The 15269-nt window shown below is 53.4% G+C and overlaps 1 long non-coding RNA gene across 4 annotated transcripts in view; it reads left to right on the forward strand.

Annotated features, from left to right (window-relative positions):
- Nucleotides 1-5036, forward strand: part of LOC143666799 (uncharacterized) — a 42215-nt gene extending 37179 nt beyond the window's left edge. For 2 of the 4 annotated variants that reach the window (XR_013167729.1, XR_013167732.1), the window contains one exon: nucleotides 4755-5036. This is a non-coding gene — a long non-coding RNA (uncharacterized LOC143666799). Of the gene's footprint in view, nucleotides 1-1286; nucleotides 1391-4724 lie in introns of those variants that run through there. The other 2 variants (XR_013167730.1, XR_013167731.1) reach the window with 2 other exon arrangements.
- The last annotated feature ends 10233 nt before the right edge of the window (nucleotides 5037-15269 follow it).

Consider the following 15269-nt stretch of genomic DNA (forward strand, 5'->3'; position numbering starts at 1 on the left):
TTCTCTCTCATGTAACAGTCTACATATAAGCTATCCAGAACACAGAAGGCGGCTTCATGGTGCAGAGACAGGGGTTCCCTCTCTTTTGTGCCTTCCCCATCTTCCTTTGTGACACCACCTCATGATCCAGGATGGCTGCTCAGCTCCTACCATCACCACTGCATTCCCACCAGAGGGAAAGTCATAACCCCGATTAACTTTCACCAGCTTGGTCATATAACCACACCAACTACAGTTTTTAGCTAAACATCATGAATCAGCTAAAAATCCTCTTTTCGTGTAAGAAGATATTGGAGTCAGCTAGTATTCTTTGCCACATATAACAGAAAAACAGAGGAAAGTTTGATTTTATTCGTATAGCTGGATGAACATTGAGACTAAGTGATGCAAGGAGAAGTCCCCCAAAACCTCCAGAGGGGGTAACAGGCAACAGGCCAGAGTGCGAGAGAAGCCTCTTTGAAAAATATGCCAATGTTTTCCTCTTGTTCAGTTGACAAACATGTCAAGCTTCTGCTCTGTCCACTGGGTTGTCCCCAGAAGACGTGATGATCAATTATCAATTCAATGACCCATGAGTGCCCTGATTCTTTCTGCCTCTGTTTAATGAGCACCTGCTATATGCCAGGCCCTGCGGGGAACAGAGAGGTGTAAACAAACCCAGCCCTGGCCCCAGGAAACTCTCACAATGAGTAGGCCATGCCCACGAAGCTGCATGGGAAACCCATCTCCCGCTCCAAGAGCCGTGCCTACCTCGGGTGAAGGGCCAATCCTAGCCAACACCCGCCCCAGGGCTGAGCCCAGGGTCTCTGCCCACCCTCCCCCAGTGCCCACCTGAAGCCCGACCCTTTTTCCTGACATCCAAGGCCAGGAGCAGCTGCCCATGGGCCTCTGCTTGGAGCAGAGGGTCTCAGGGGTCTTGAGCTCCCAGAAGTGGCCAGGAAAGGGATGTGGCTGGGATATAATCCCATTGGTTTGGGGAGAATTTAAGGTGCCCAACTCATCCCGGTTTGCCCGGAACTGTCCTGATTTCAGCTCTGAAATTCCTGCATCCTGCGAGCCCCCTCAGTCCTGGGCAAACAGGGCTGGATGGTCCCCTAGAACTCAGACCCTGCCTTCTGGATCCTTCCCGCCCCTACCCCTGACAGTGGTCCTCAGCTCTGGCCGCAGTTAGCACCATGGGGGTGGGGGGAGCTTCTAAAAATGAGCACACAGGCATTTTCAGGGCGGTGGATTTCTCGTGTATGACAGCATGACGGTGGATACGTGACATTACATATTTTTCAAAGCCCACAGGACTGTATACACACACAGTGGCCCTAACACAAACGATGGACTTCAGTTACTAAGAGTATGCCCGTAGTGGTGACAAAGCTCCCACAGTAATGCGAGAGGTCAGTAACAGGGGAAACTCTGTGTGTGTGTTGGGTGATTTATGGGGACTCTTTTCTGTGCAATGTTTCCGCAAACCCAAAACTACTCTAAAAATAAAGTGGATTTATTTATTGATTTTTCAAAGACAAAGGAATATAAAATTTTCAAAAATTAGCTGCTGCCTTGGCCCCACCTTCGACCAAGTCAGTCAGAGCCCCTGGGGGGGGGTGGGGTGCTGGTCTTTTAAAAACTCTCCCCAGGGGATTCTACTGTGGAGACGGGATTGGGAGCCCCACCCTAAAGCATGCACACTGGGACTTGGGCACTGCCGAAAAACATGTGGCAACATAAGAAGGCATCAACGGGGACGCCCGGGGCACAGCTGCCCTTTCTGGGCCACACGTGCCACCAGGATGCTGGCTGCCAAAAGCATCCAGAGACCTCTAGTGTGGCCATCTCATGATGTTGTCAGGGGCCCAAGGCAGAAACAGGGTTTTCAAGGGATAGGGGAGAGAGCAAAGGAGCAATTTAGGAACGGGATGCCTCTCCATTAGTTTCCCGTGGCTGCTGAAACGAATGATCACAAACTGGATGGCTTAGAACAACACACATTTGCTCTCTTCCCGTTCAGGAGGCCGGAAGCCCAAGATCAGTAACGAAGGCTGAAACCCCAGCTGTCCACAAGGGCCCTGCTCCCTCTGGGATTCTCTAGGGAGAATCTGGCCCTGGCTTCTTCCAGCTTCTGCCAGCTGCTGGCATTCTCTGGCTTGTGGCTGCACCGCTCCTTTTTTTTTTTTTTTTTTTCGCCTGCTGAGCCACCGTGGCCCACCCTGCACCGCTCTCTTTTTAAGACCGGCTCCTTCAAATCCCTCTCTCTGTTCCTCGTCCCCTGTGTGGGTCACATCTCTCCGCCTCTCTCTTTTAAAGACTCCCATGGTGGCATTTGGGGCTGACTTGGACAATCCAGGGTGGTCTCCATATCAAGACCTTTTTGCAAATAAGGTCACCTTGACAGGTCCCAGGGATTAGGAGTTGGCGTCTCTGGGGGCTGACATCCAGCCTGTCACAGCCCTGGTCTTCTGTTGTTGGATAAGTGGATCCACTGGCAGCCAGCAAAGAGCTCAGTCAGGTTGGTCTGCCCGCGAGCAGGCTGGCGAGGGCCACCACCAACACCGCATGCTCTTGCTCACGGACTCCCCGGAAAGCCTGGAGCTGTGGAGTACGTGTGGCGGGCTGTCCCTGGGCCTTCCCGTGAGCATCTCTGCCTTCATCTGTGTCGCTGACCTCAGGACAATTACTTTGCACCCAAGCTTTGCTGCCGGTGACTGTTTCTGGGGAGCCTGGGTGGGCCCTCAGAGGCAAAGGGGAGCACACAGTGGGGGCAGAGATTCCCAGGTTCGCCTCCCACTCGGTGGGGCCTGTGTGGCATGAATGCCCACCTGGCTCATTTTTGTGGCTGTAAACTGGTTTCTTCTCCCCATGGAGCCTGGGTGGCTCGTGCACCCTTGGAAAGTTGTCGTGGCGGCCGCTGGGTATTTAGAGCCCTGGACAAGCTCCATTTCATGAACGCCTTACCACAACCCTGTGTAGCAGGGCCTTTTATTAACCCCACTTTACAGACAGGAAACAGAGGCTCAGAGAAGGTCAGCCACTTGCCCAAGGCCACAGAGCTGGGAAGAGGCAGAGCCCCAAATTTCACCAATCTTCGCCTTTTGTAGATGCTGAAACTTAGTCCCAGAGAGGGAAAATGACTTGCCCCAAGGTCACAAAGCAGAGCTGGGAGTAGATACCAGGCATGCTGATACCCCTGGGCCACTGCATTTCTTCTGAGTGCTATCATTCATTCATGTATCCGTTCACTCGCTCCTTTGCTCATCACACTCAGCAAATATTTATCCTGTGCTGAGCGTGGGAGTCTCTCCCTGGGATCAAACTCTCCATAGCATGCTCAAGTGCCAGCTTTTCCTGCATCCGATGTGCTTCAGCATCATCACATTTGTTGTCGTTGCCACTCAGGCGTCTGTCTTCACGTGAAGGCTGTGAGGGGAGGGACTGAGTCTGGCCCAGCCTCGTCTTCTGTGGCGGGCAGTCAGAGACATTGAGAGAAGCGAAACCCCCACAGGCCTGCGCTGACAAACACCACCCCCATTTGACAGGTGTGGTAACCGAGATGCAGGGGGCTGAATAACCTGCCGGAAGTCACCTCTTTGGGTCAGGTTTCACACCCAGGTCAGCCTCACTTCCAGCCCATTCTTCTCCTGCCACCCTGCCTGGCCAGCTGAAATGCCCTGGCTGTGTGTAAAACTAGTTCCCACTGTCTGGTATGAGCCAAAGTGGGGCAGAGACGAGCCGGGGCACGCTGTGCCCCGATATGCCACGCTGGGGAATCTGGGGTCTCCACACGTGGTCTTTGGGCAAGTGTCTTCCAAAGCTGCCCTTGCCGAGCCACAGTCCCGCGGGGTCCTTCTCAGTGGGCCAGGCTCTCAGCAGGCAGGCGCTGGCAGGTGGAGGTCACGCAGCCAGGGGAGGCCCAGCCAGCCCACTCTGACCAGTGATCCTGGGCTCGGGGAACCCCGAGAGTGATTCCAGCCTGAACACCCCAAGTCCCAAGGGTGTCCTGAGAAACCTGATGCCAACCTCCTGTGGGTTAACGAGAATGAGGCAGAGCCAAAGTATTGAGTTGGGGATGGATATTTGTGTCCTAGATGGGGTGGGGCCGAGGAGCAATGGAGAAGAAGCGCTGAACTGGGCTCATTCATTCATTCAATGAATATGCATAAGGGCATCTACATAGTCTACGATGAGGATGTCTGTACACGTCTATGACTACGCATAAGGACCACCACATGCTACCAGGATGCTGGCTGCAAAACCCACTCTTCTGAGTGCCACCATTCATTCATGTATCCATTCCTGGGCTGGGAGAATGGAGTGGGGGAGAAAAGACCGACAAAGCCCTAACTTCCTGGAACTTATATTCTAGTGGCATGTTGGTTTGCTAAAGCTGCCATAATGCATTATACCGGAAATGGGTTGACTTTTGCAATAGGGATTCATTAACTTGCAATTTACTATTCTTAGGCCACGAAAATGTCCAAGTCAAGACATCAGCAGGAGCATAACCTGGACTCTGAAGACAGGCTGCCAGTGATAGCTAGATAGTTAGGAAAAATACTCAGTCTAATCCTTTAGCTGGAAAATGCTCAGTGTCGTCTTCCATAGCTAGAAAAGTGTTTTTTATGATCATTCCACTCAAGCAGCCTTGAGCTGTTTAAAGCCTAAAAGCCCTTATTGAAATAGTTTGCTGTTGATTTAACTTCAAAAATTTGCTCTCTGTTCCTTTTCTGTTACAGTAATAAAATCCTCCCTTGCTCTGCACACAGGAACGAAACACCGCGGGCTGACATCCGTACCTTTCTCTCTTTGAAGGACAAGATCAAAAGCATAAATATTCAACAAAAAGAAGGGCTACAAGAAAACAGATAGGCTGACCAAACAGCTTTTCCTCTTCTATTCCTTTCTTTCTTTTCTTCTGCCTTCTTCTAGATCCTGGCCACTTCTTTATGTGGTTGGGGTTTTAAAAGCCCAAATCACCCTTCTAACTCCAGACTGGTCTTGGAAAACTTTTCTTCCAGTTCCTTACCTGTGCCTCTGGAATAAAACTCACCTGCTCACCAAGACAAAGAGACTTGTCTCTCTGCTTGATGTGCGATCAGGCGGACCTAACTATTAAAAACCGTGTTTTCTGGTGGCATCGCTGGGACCCAGGTTCTCCTGTCACATGACAGGCACATGGCCGGCTGCTCCTGTTCCTTCTCTCCCGGGTTTTGTTGCTTTCAGCTTCTGGTTTTATTGGCTTCCTTTGTGTTTTCTGTGGGTTCTCTCTCAGCTTCCCCCTGCTTTTCTCTCAACTGCATCTCTTAGAATTTCTGGATGCTTCTCTGAATTTCATCTCGTAGCTTCTGTAGGTGTTTATCCTCTTAAAAGGACTCCAGTAAGAGGACTGATGAAGACCCACCTTGAATGAGGTGGGTCACATGCCAATGGAAACAACCTAATCAAAAGGTTCTACCCACAACAGGGTGCACACAGGAATGGGTTAAAAGAACATGGCCTTTTCTGGGGTACATACAATGTCAAACTACCACATGGAGAAACAGAAGGTACACCAGTGCCACCTGGATATTTTCAGATGGGGAGTAGGGACTCGGGAGACAAGGAGAGTGAGTTGGGGCATGTAAGGTCAGAGCTACTTAGATGATGTCTCAGTGTCCTACTGCTGCTAGGACATACATCACAAGTTGAGTGGCTTCAAGCAACAGTTCCAGAGGTGTCACCGCGGCTGAGTCCTTCTGAAGGCTCCAAAGGAGAATCCACCCCAAGCCTCTCCCCCAGCTTCTGGCAGCTGTCGCCATCCTTATTGTTCTTTGGCTTGTAGATACATCCCTCCAGTCTCAGTCTCCATCTTCCCGTCTCTTTGCATCCTCTCCTCTTCCCATAAAGACACCTGTCGTTGGATTTAGGGGCCACCCTAGTGAGCAGTTCACTGCTGCAGGCAAGTGGCTCAATCCCGCTGGGAACCCCAGGAGATGGTGCAGAGCATGCCTTGGGGTTAGCCCACCCACCTGGGGGCCAGGGGTCTGGGTAGGTAGACAACTCCTGTCAGTCGTTGGTTGGGGGCTTGATCCTTTGGCCCCTCTGCCTCCTGCTTGGGCCCAGGGGCTTCTGGGGGTCAAAGACCTCAGTGAAGAGTCACAGGTGTTTTCAGTTGAAAGGCTTTAAGGTGGGCTGGCACGGGAAAGGGGAGAGCCGAGGGTCCTGGTTGCACAGGAGGGAGCCAGCCTCGTGAAGGGCGTAATGGGGCCTGTGGAGGGTATACCAGGCAGAGGAGGGGGCAAGGTCGAAGGCGCCGAGGCAAGGGCAAGGCCTGTGCATTCCAGGAGCAGCAAACAAGGCAGCGGGCTGGATGGGGCCGGGGAGGAAAGGGAGCAGCCGGGACAGGAGGGGCCGTATCATGCAGAGTAGAGGACTGAGGTTTGATGGCCACGGGCAATGGGAGGACTTGCAGAGCTCCAGCAGGAGCCAGACACGTCCCACTTGCTGTCTGACAACCATCACTCAGGCCGGTCTGGCGGATGGACTGTGGGGTGTGGAGCAAAAGGGGAGAGAGTGAATTGTGATGGTCACACCTGGTCTGTGTCCCTGATCTGGTCCCTTCCCTTCTCCAAACCTCGATTCCTCACCTGGAAGCTGAAGCCAACAACCCTGCTTCAGATGCTTCAGAAGGGTGTTCGGAGATACCAGGAGTGGAAGTCTCTGAGCAGAGGGTGGGGTCCCTGGCACAGGCTCTCAGGCAGGAGCAGCCAGGCCTGGGCTAGTCAAACTCAGGTTGACGCCTTGCTCTGGGTCTCGCATGTGGCTGGGTCTTAAAGTGAGTGGAGCTACAATGATGAGTGATAAACGCATGTCCTGGAGGTGTGCGACCCAGTGCATCTAAGAACTGAGGGATGGGTCTCTGATGCTCACGTGGACATTGTGTGGTCATCCCTGGGGTTGGCTGGTCACCTCACCCAGGGCTCCGGGAAGCAGGAGCTATGACATTCTCCATAGCTGCCACCCGCCAGCCAACTCAGCGTTTATGTCTGAATGTGAACAAGGTTGAGCTGAATTCCGACACAGCCATGTAATTAGGGAGCTCGGGTTTCCCCAGATGGAATCCCAGTGTGGTCCCGTTTTGGGGAAAGCCCTAAATCTTCATGTGTCCAGCCCTGTCCATGGTTCTCCTCCCTAAATATGTCCAAGAACAGCAAAGGCGGTCACAGGAATCCAGGAACTGGGCACCCATTTATCAAAGGTTTACTATGAGCCAGACTCTCAGCTAAGACGTCCACTCACTTCATGGAAGACGCTGGTAGGTTGCCATCAAAAGCCATGTTCTCCATTCCCTGCACAGATAGGATTGTAGGGTCACAGGCCAGCACATGCCCAGACCACGTCTGGGTGCAGTCACATGACCACGTTCTCTCTGGAGTCTTTAAGAGGGTGGATCTACCTTCTCCTTGTTCTTTCCTCCTCCACTTTCTGGACGTGGAGGACAGTGAGGTCTCAGGGCATGGTGGAGCCACAAGACAGAGAAAACCCGGGTTCTTCTAAATGGAGAAGAACTTCCCTGCTAACGTGAGCACTGACCTAGGGCTGTGAAGTGAGCAAGAGATACAAGACCATTATGTTAAGGCTCAGAAAAAGCTGGGTGTATTTGTTACAGCAGCTTAACCTAGGCTAAGTCATAAAGCTCAGCCCTGTGGTGGAGCTGGATTTGAACCCAGGCTGTCAGACTCAGATGCTAAGCCCTTGATTGCTGTGGCGTTTGGCCTGGGGGTTGCTTGCCACCAGTGCTTCTGGAAACATGAGTCCCTTATGAGGTTGGAGTTCACAGGCACTGGCATCCCGGCATATCCAGCTTTGGTCCATGCTCCTACTTCTGCGGGTCTTGACCATCCTCAAGGGTCGATGGCTTCAGATTCAAGGGTTCAGAGGGTCTGCTACTGCAGAGGGTAGAGCCGGGGACTTTCCAAGGCTGTCACCACTGGTGGAGCTGACCAGGGAGCAGGCATCGCCGGTGGCGTTGCTAGCCAAGCTGGGACTTCTAGCTCAAACCCTGAAGTTCTCGCAGGACGAGGCTGCCATCCACCACCTGTTCACCAGTTTCCTCCTGGGGAAGCAGCCCACAAGTTCTCCCAGACATCAGGGTTGCCTCCCTCTACCGCGGTATGCTGGTAGCAGGGACCCCACATCAAGACTGCCTGGGCTGCCAAGCATTTAAATGCCAAGATGGCTGGAGGGAGGGAAGGGGTCCATTTTGGCACCAATTGCCATTATTCCTCCTTGATCTCATGCTTTGGGACTGAATCAAAGTCACAATGCCAGGACCCTCCTTCCCTCCCAGCTGTCCTCCTTGCAGCCACCTCTTCCGGCATCCAGATACCCCAGTTCCCGGGTCATGCTTGGGCATCAGATTTGGGGTCCCGTTTCTCCCAAGAGCCCCTCTGTAAGTGAGCTTATGCCAGCAGGTGCAAGGGTTCTGCCCATCTCCACCTGCCACCAGCCCTGAGTGCCAGCCCTTCAGGGAAACCGGGTTGGAGGCAGTTAGGCCCCCACTCCCGCGCCAGCCCCTCGAGCCCAGCTACCGCCCAGTTATGCGGCCTGTCCCCTAAGGAAAGGGAGGCACTGAGAGAGCCAGTGACTCATCCGAAGGCATCCTGCAGAGCAGTCCTTGCCCAGCATGTGGCAAAGGCTGGGAAAGAGGCTCTGTGCTCTCGGGAGGCAGGTGTGGACCGTACCCGCCACTCCCGACAGATCTGTTTACCATCTTGCACATCCCGTGAGCTTTCACTCCCATCAGCAGCATCTGCACCTCTTAGTTAGAGGCCGGCCCTCGGGCTGCTGGCACCCATTCTGCTGCATGGGCTCAGAGCCAGAGGTGCCTGGAAATTCACGTCCCCGCACAGTGACTGATGGGTGGTGGAGTGTCCCTGGGTGGAGACGCTGAGGCCTGACCCACACTGTTTGCAGAGCCCCCGGCGTGAGCCGCAGTTACTTTCTGTGGGCCTTTTCCTGACACGGCGTCCCTCCATGATGACCGCCCCGCTCCTCTTCCTTCCCAGGGACACTGCCCCACGTTTACACGATGCCTCCACCCCGGGTCTGCTTCTGCAGCGATGCAAACTCGCCAGGGTCAGATGGAGAATGTCAACGAGCAAGCTTGCCGCTGGGTGGGGTGGACTAGAATCCACAAGCCCCACCTAAAGGGGAAGAGACCCCGCTCAGCTCCTCTGTGGGGGATGCAGGTCTGACATTGCCTGAACTTCCAGTTGCTCAAGAGACACCAGCAATGTGGATTATTTTTAAAGTGACTTCTGATTTTTAAATATTGATAATTAACTCCATGAACCCCGATTAACCTATGACCCGTCCCCCCACCACCACTTTTTTTAACTTTGCAGGCCCAACCCAAAAGTGTCTTGAAACCAGATTTGGCCCCCAGGTCAGCACTTTGCAGTTGGCATCTGGAGCCTGGCGCACCTACATACCCAACATTGTGTGGTGGGGAAGGGTCGTGAGCGGGAGGTAGGAGACCCGGGATGTCTTCATGGTCCCGTCTCACGCTGGCTGTGAGCACTTGCTTATAAACCTCCCTGAGCCTTAGTTTCCCAGTCTATAAAATGGGTACTGTCTCACGCCCCTTGCTTATCTTCTGCCATTGTCATGAAGGTGGACTGACACTTATTTAACTAACACTGTGCGCAAGCAATGTTCTGGGCACGTGATAAAATGTGATGAACCCATTTATTTCTCCCAAAAATCCTCTGAAAGTAGGGACCAATATCCTCATTTCACAGATGAGAAATGAGGCTCAGAGAGGTTTAGCAACTCGTCCCAGGTCACACAGCTGCTAGGTGGTGTGAGGCTCAAACCCAGGCCATCCGACTCTGCAGTTTCTGCTCATGAGTCCTTGGGTTTGGCCGCCTCCCAGAATGCATGTTAAAGGCTTTTACAGATGCAAAACCCAGACTGCCTATTTGTAAATAGGCAGAGGGCAGTGGATAGATGTCCCTTGGACTCTCTTCGTGGAGCTCTTGGCATACTGCCGCAGCTCGGAAGGAACTAAGCATCAGCCGATGATGTGTAAGGCTTCCTGACCCTGCCAAACAAGCCGCTGCGTTTCTCTTCAGGAAGGCATTTCCCGTAAGCGATGGCTCCCTGCCTGCTGACCCAGGGCGCTCCCCGGGACAGTGGCCTGGAGCCAGCTCCTCCCCCGCAGGGCCGGGCTTTCCAGACTGGAGTGGGGCCACTGCCCATCTCCACCCCAGCCTGCCTGGACAAGGCGCCTTCTGTTACAGCAGCTGCCTTGGGCTGGCAGACATGGGCACTGGGAGGGGCAGAGGCAGGAGCAGAAGAGAGCAGGTGGTCCGGGGTCAGACCAGACACCCAGATGGGAATCCAGGCTTCTGCGTGCCCAGATGGGCACATTTCCCAGGGCCGCTGGTCTCCTGGCTCACTCACCCCGCGCTGGTCCAGTGCCCCCGGTGGGTCCCCAATGTGCTAGGTCAGAGGTCAACTGGACAAAGGAAACCCCAGCCCTCATGGAGAGAGTCATCTAGTGGGGGTGGGGAGGAGAGAGATTGCTAAATCCCAAACCAAAACAAGATAACTAGAGACCATGGAAAGTTCTAGGAAGGGAACAAAACATGTTGGGCTATGGTTGGATCGTGGACCCTAGAGAGGGACCTGAGCTGGGGGTCTGGGAAGGCCTCTTGGAGGAAGGCCTAGCATTTTTTTTTTTTTTTTTTACATGGGCAGGCACCGGGAACCGAACCCGGGTCCTCGGGCTTGGCAGGCAAGCATTCTTACCTGCTGAGCCACCGTGGCCTGCCCAGGCCTAGCATTTTGAGTTCTGAGAAATTCAGGAGGGGAAGGACATGCCTGGTAGGGGAGGAGCATGTGCAAAGGCCCTGAGGCACAAAAGGCTTGGGGTTTCTGGACCAAGCAGGGCCTCCTAAAATAGAGACGGACCGGGCCAGGCTGGTGGACCTCATCTTCTCAGTGGAGACAACCCAACAGGGCTGCCAGCGGCTGGGGGAGAGCCTAGCGCATGCCCTTCCCCACTCCGGACCCAGGGGATGGACCAGCGGATTTCCCGTGAATCAGACAGGACACCAGGGCCCTGAAAAGCATCCTGTCCACTGGGCAACAACTTCCACCCTCCCAGTTTCCGGCAGAGAAGGCCAAGCCCAGCCTTTGCCTGACATTCCTGCTCCTTGTCCTCGCCCTTGAGTGACGAGAGGTTTTCTCCGGGTTTTCTGTTTGCAGGGGCCTCCCTGGCCCTGGGAAGGGCGGGTGGCTCGGGCGTCCTGGCGGGTCACATCAAAGCTCCCTGTCAGGGAGGTGCCCAGCTGCCCAGCCTCATCCAGGAGGGCCGGCCTCGCAGAGGGTTCCTCCAGCCCTGCAAGCTTCCAGCACAGGAACCCGGAGAAGGGAGGCCTCGGCAATGGTGGGCAAAGCTGCCTTGGGTGGGGTCCAAGGAAACATGGCAGTGGCAACTGCCACATCGGTGCACACCTCGTGGGTGCAGGGACTGTGCCAAGCGTTTTACACCGACCGAGCCGTGCCATCCTCACACGCCCTACAAGGCAGGGGCTGATTTTGTCACCAGGGTATGGGTTGGGCATTGGAGCCACAGAGCAGATAAGGAGCTAGCAGACCATGCCAGATTCCAAGTCAGCAGAAGTTTCTAGCTTGTTCTTTATCCTGCGGGCAAAGGACAGCTGGCACAGAGGGTTAAGCAGGCAGGATAAGGGCAAGATCGGAGTTGGGGCTGGGAAAGGCCCTGAGCTGCAGCTGGACGCCCACCAGGCAGAGCAGAAGCAGCAATCTCCACGCCTGTCATTCCCCAGCCAGCAGCCGCTTCTCGCTGCTGGTCTGGCATTTTCCAAAGGCAGGTGCCCACTGTCTGCACACCCCCAAATCCACCTACCTAGCACCTCTGCTGATTCTGCTCATCATTCCCAGGTAGGGGTGCCGGATTTTGCAAATAAAAATACAGGATGCTGAGTTAAATTTCGAACTTGAGAAAAACAGCCGGTAATTTTTTAGTATAAGTATATCCCAAATAGTACACGGGATTATACTTATACTAAAAAATTACTTGTCATTTATCTCAAAGTCACAGTTAACTGGACATCCTGTATTTTATCTGGCAACCTCATGACCCCAGGCCAGGGTGCATCCAGGCCCATGAGGCCTGGGAGCGATGGCGGGGGTAGGGGGCCCACCCTCATATCTGTGCAGCTGCCCCTGCACCCCTCCTGCTTCCACTTCCCACAGAAGCTGCACCCATTTGACAGGAGCTCCTCCCACATGCTCACCTGCTTGCCGGTGGGGCTGAGCTGTCGGGCCGAGAGAAGAGAGGTCCAGAGGGATGGTGGGGTCCCCCACAGGCTGCCTTCCGGGGCCCATCCACCTTGGAGGAAGGGCAGGCTGTGCATGGGGTGAGCCCTAGGTTTCCACCTAGACAGACCTGGGGCCAATCCCTGATCTCAGCTGTCCCTGGGCCTCAGTTTCCCCTCCGTATGACAGGGAGAGAATCGCTCTTCCTTCACTCATTCACTCACCTATTCTGAGCTCAACACATGAGTCCTACCCTCACTGAGCTAATATTCTAGCTAAGAAAGAGTAAAAATCACCAGACAGGGAAATAAAGAAAAGAGATAACCGGGAGTGAAAGGCCTCTTGAGAACTCAGAACAGAGAGAATGAAGGGGTAGAGAGAGTGGCTGGGTAGGGCTCTGGAGGGCGGGCAGGAGGGTCAGCTCTGAGTCTTTATGCTCTCAGCTCTGTGAAAAGTCAGCGGGCTGGGAGGCCTGGCAGCCGAGACAACACACGTGCAAAGGCCCTGGGGAAGGAAGCCCAGGGCGTGTTCTGAGAATAGAGAGAATCTAGCCCGTGTGCAGGGAGCAGACAGGGTCTGAGGAGGTGGAACGGCAGGGGGCAGCGGTCCTGCCGCCCCCTGGGTGGGAGTTTGGCATCTACCCGATGGCGGGGTGGGGGGTGAAGGCGGAGCACACGACTGAGGACAGGTGAGGTCTCCCCCTCCCGTCTCCAAGCGGGCAGGGCCCGTGACGCTGGCTAACCCTCCCACTGGTTGGAAAGGAGGCCGGGAGTCGGGGAAGTGTGTGTGGGGGGCTCTTGTTTGCCGGGGAACCCACTGGTCTCTGAGACCAACTCGGCCCTTCTTTCAGCAGTTTGAGAATAAGACCAGCTCTTCCTCTTTCCCCAGCTCCTGGCTCTGTTCCCGATCTCCAGGCCTGCAGTGATTTCTCTAGCAAGTCGCCTGCAATTTTCTCAGCTGTCTTTCAAGTGGGGCTGGGGGATGGAGGAGGGGGAGTCGCGGGGGCACAGGGGGAAGGGGTGGAGGAAAGGGGAGGGGACACAGGGGGAGGGGGAGGGGAAGGGGACATAGGGGGGAGGGGTGGAGGAGGTGAAGATGAGGGAGCATGAGGGTGGGGAGTGGAGGGGACTGTGGAGGTACGGGGTAGGGGTTGGAGGAGGTAGGGGTGAGGGGGCATGGGGGTGGAGGGAGTGGGGGTGAGGAGATTGAGGGGTGGGGGGCGGTTAGAGGGGGTGGGAGTTGAAGGGGTGTGCTCAGGTCGCCAGGCAGGATACCTCCATTTCAAAGGCCTCCCACCTCAAGGATGCAATCATCAGAGTTCAGACTGCAGGGAAAAAGCAAAGGGCGGACAGCACGGTCAGTCGGTCTTCTAACAAAGAATGGGGGAGGGGGACGTCCCAAAGAATGGGAGAGGGGTCATCCCGGTTTAAAGCACTTTATTCACGTATCAGTCGCATGGAATGGCTGGACCTTATTAGCATGCTGATGGCAACACTCCGTGGGAAATAAAACTACGTATGCAACAACCGGCGACTGAACTCTGACCAGATGTTGAATAAGATCCCGGATATTAAGAAGTATTGTTAATTTTTCAGGCATAATGATGACATTGTGGCTTGTTAAAATTGAGATATAGTCCACATACCATAAAATTCATCTTTTTTTTTTTTTGCATGAGCAGGCACCTGGTATGGAACCCGAGTCTCCGGCATAGCAGGCGAGAACGTTGCCTGCCCCAAATTCACCTTTTTTGAAATGTATAATTCGGTGTTTTCTAGTATAGTCACAAAGTTGTGCAGCCATCATCACTGTCTCCTAACACACTTTCATCACCCCAAAGAGAAACCCACAGGCATCACCAGTCAGCCTGCATCGCCCCTACCCCTGCCCCAGGCAACCGCTAACCTATATTTTGTCTCTAGGAATTTGCGCATTGTGAGCATCTCAGATAAAATAAAGTCACACAATTTGGGGCCTTTGGGACTGGCTTCTTTTCCTGAGCTTATTTTCAAGGTTAATCCAAGGCGTGGTATGTGTCAGTATTTCATTTCTTTTCATGGTCAAACATTATCCCCTCATATGGATATACCATGCTTTGTTTATCCCTTCACCCACTGATACACATGTGGGCCTTTTCAGCCTTTTGGCTATTATGAATACTGCTGCCATGAATACCTGGCTATAGTGTTTCTGTGCGAACAGACGGCTTTCACTTCTCTTCGGTGTATTTCTAGGAGTGGAACTGCCTGTGGGTTTTGTTTGTTTCTTTTTCTTCTGAGAGTCCTTTATTTTCTGTCAACCTAAAACGGCTATTAAAAATATAGTTTATTAAAACAAAAAAGGGAAGGAAAAAGAGTTCTTTTCTTCGAGGAACATACTGAAATATTAAGATCAAATGATAAGACGTTAGAGTTTGCTTCAAAACGACAGGCATACCGTGTTTTATTGTGCTTTGCAGATATTGCATTTCTTACTAACTGAATTCTGTGACAGCCCTGAGCCGAGCCAGTCTCTCGGTGCCACTTTTCCAATGGCATGTGCCACTTCATGATTCCGTGTCACATTTTGGCAGTTCTAGCAACACTTCAAACCTTTTCATCATCATGATATCTGCCACGGTGATTTGTGATCTTCGAGGGTTGCTAATGTCATGTGCAAATGAGACGGTGAACTTAATTGATACACGTTGTGTTGTGTTTTGGCTGTTCCACCGACCGGCCATTACCCCGTCCTTGGGTCTCCCTGTTCCGAGACACTATATTGCAAAAAGCCAGTTAATAACCCTAAAATGGCCTCTGAGTGTTCACACTTTAATTCAAAAGCTAGAAATGATCAAGTTTAGTGAGGAAGGCACGATGAAGGAAAATTGAAAGTGCCGCGCCAGTGAACTCGTAAATGAGAAGAAAGCAAAACAGCCTTATTGCTGCTATGGGCAAAGTTTTAGTGGTCTG

This window comes from Tamandua tetradactyla, chromosome 23 (genome assembly GCF_023851605.1).
Source record: "Tamandua tetradactyla isolate mTamTet1 chromosome 23, mTamTet1.pri, whole genome shotgun sequence".
Taxonomy (NCBI): domain Eukaryota; kingdom Metazoa; phylum Chordata; class Mammalia; order Pilosa; family Myrmecophagidae; genus Tamandua; species Tamandua tetradactyla.